Source organism: Chrysochloris asiatica, unplaced genomic scaffold (assembly GCF_000296735.1).
Source record: "Chrysochloris asiatica unplaced genomic scaffold, ChrAsi1.0 scaffold00318, whole genome shotgun sequence".
Lineage (NCBI taxonomy): Eukaryota > Metazoa > Chordata > Mammalia > Afrosoricida > Chrysochloridae > Chrysochloris > Chrysochloris asiatica.
In genome coordinates, this window is record NW_006408836.1 from 1859787 (window position 1) to 1862760 (window position 2974).

Sequence of the window (2974 nt, forward strand, 5' to 3'; positions counted from 1 at the left end):
TATTGCATTAGGCAAATGTGCTGCACAGGACAGCAGATTTTGGAAAGCATAATAAAAGTATTATAAAAATGTGGCACCGAACCAGTTCTCTCACAGCACTCTCCACTCGTCAGCTGGGTTCCATAATTCATTGCAATGGCCACCAGAACTCAGACACCATGGTCACACGGTCAGAAATGCTCAGGGTGCAATGCTCTCAGTCAGAAAAGCCTCTCCTCAGCCATGTCTCTTTCTGGCCCTTGGATCCTTAGCCTGATTTCTGCCTTGCTCCAGCAATGTTACATAGCTCCTTTAATGCTGCTGATAAATGACCAAGAAGCACACCACTCCACCATAAACTGTAGTCTGAAGGCATTCACCTCTAGCTCCATGTGTCAGCAAACCAATAAAGTGTCTGGAAGCCCCCTTCTCTGCAAGTATGTCTTCTGCCCAAAGTCATTCAGCTTCACTTGCTCCGTTGGCTGGAAAGATATTTCATGTTCTGACTATAATTCTATCAACATCTTCTCTCACTTTGTCTTACCCATGCCCAGCAGGCGATATAAAGTTCATGAGTAGAAGAACCCTATGAAGTAATTCACTACACTGTATGTAACATAACAAAATACTTAGAAATATTTTAAAAGGGAGATAAAGTATTACTTACTTTTTTCTTGTAATGCCTGTAACTTATTCAGTTCTTCATTCTCTTCATCACTATCTTCACTGCTTGTGCTGCTGACATCCAAAACTATGTCCCTTTTGGGGTCTACTCGTAGAAAATTGCGGCATTCAAAAGTCAGATGACCAGCTAAGTAAAACCAAAACCAAAAAAAACGTGAATGACAAAACTATAGATACATATAAATTTTTACATTTGCAATAAGAAATTGCTTCCTAATAAACAATATAAACAAATATGTTATAATTTCCTTAATATAATAATTTCAATTAAATTCAGTTGGTGATAGTTTAGATATTTTTCTAGAAGCTTCCTTGAAGACAACACTCAAAGAAAAACTTTTTACTTTCTTTATCAGAATTTAATTTAATAAGCAAATTTTGGACCACTTTTTATGGACTTCAGGGTAGAGAATTACTGCATTTTTCCTTTCTATGTATTAAAATATATTAATATATTTTATTTCATATTTTATTATTTTATCATACCTTTTCCTTCTCAGCTTTACTATCATACTCATGTAAGCATAGTTAAAATAGCTGTAATATGGCACTGTAGGTTAACAGTGGACTGATAACCTCAAGGTCCACGGTTCAAACCCACCAGATGCTCCTTGGAAACCCTATACAGGTTATACAGGGTCACAATGAGTCAACATGGACTCAACAGCACAGAACAACATCAAAAATATACAAGCATAGATATAGGTAAATGTGCTCTTCTAAAGAACACCTAAGCACAGAGGATGGTAGGATCTCCACTGAGTAGTATCCAATCTGTCTGGGTGGGATTGATGAAAGGAGATGGGGGGAATAGGACTCTTGTGGTACAATAGTGAATAATTGCTATCAGGACTGATTGTGAGGGTTGGAAATGTAAAGGTAGATGTTTTGTAGCAAAAGGAGAGTGGTTGACTTTGCAGACCAGGAACGGAGGTCCCTCGGACCATCTAGGGAGAAGAGTAGAGTGCGGGACCCTACCCAGAGAAACAGTGACACCAGAGATGGAGGCAGAGATGATGATTTGGATAGACGGAGTGGTAGGTGACTCTAGACTGAAGGAGAGAGAGGGGCTGTGTGCTTACGCTCAAGGGGCAGGCTTGTGGGTTATACCCTCTGGTTGTTTGGTAATGCATGGAGGGGATTGTAATCATGGCAATGAAATGATATACAATAGGATGGATGTAAAGCTAATGTTCTCCCATGTAAATTACCACATAATTCACAATAAAAACTTTAAAAAAAGGAGGCTGATTAAATACCAACTTCCGTCAGACATTAGTTGCAACTGATTCCGCCCCCCCCCCAAAAAAACAACAACAACAACAAAGCACTTCCATAGAGTTTATGCAAAGGTGCAACCACCTTAGCACTGTGGGCAATGGGAGCCTTATCCCGGTGGAGATCTCTATAAGCCAATGTAGAATTCATATTTCAAAGTTATCCTTCCAAAGAGAAAGGAGGCTGGTTAAATACCAACTTCCATTAGTCATTAGTTTCAATGGCTCCCCCCACCTCCCTGCCAAAAAATCCACTGCAATAGAGTAGGTCCCCATTCATGGAGAGCCCCTACTTCGCAGAGTAGAACTGTCCCAATAGGTTTTTTGGTTATAATATTTACAGAAACAGATCGTGCAGCCTTTCTTCTACAGTGACACTGGGTGGGTTTGAAACACCAAGTTGTGAATGCCAACTGTTTATACCACTTAAAGGTGCCATAAGAGCTGCTTTCAGGAAATGTTGACTTTTTAGTACTTTGAGCCTTCTATGCATGTGAACCGCAAAGCCATCTGAACTGAAAGGTCAGTGGTACAAGCTCACCAGCTGCTTCTCGGAAATCCTATATAGGGTCGCCATAGGTCGGAACCGACTTGATGGCACTTAACAAAAACAACATGCTTGTGAACCACGTGAACTCCAATGGCCAAAGATCGTCCAGATGTTCAAAGTTGAAAGTTGGTGGCAACATACTAAACTAACAACTCTTGAAAGATTATGAGCAAGGCAGCAATCTCTACCACAAGATGGAATGATCAGAAACAAAGACGTTGGTAATCTAGACACCAAGTACAGTATGAGTTAATAATCGAAAATAGATCCTTGCATTATATTTGCTATGAGGGATATGCCCTCTGATTGTTCTTTCAACTACAATATTCTCCATTATATTAAACAGTTAAAAATTCAGATTCTATTGGCATTCAGTCACCAGAGCAATATTCTCCTTCTGTTGCTGTTGTTTGCCACTGATTCGGTACTGACGCATAGTGACCTTAGGCACGGCAGAACGAAACATTGCCCGATCTTGGGCCAA

The 2974-nt window shown here is 40.0% G+C and overlaps 1 pseudogene; it reads right to left on the reverse strand.

Annotated features, from left to right (window-relative positions):
* Window positions 1-2974, reverse strand: part of LOC102818355 — a 44414-nt pseudogene that overhangs the window by 7183 nt on the left and 34257 nt on the right.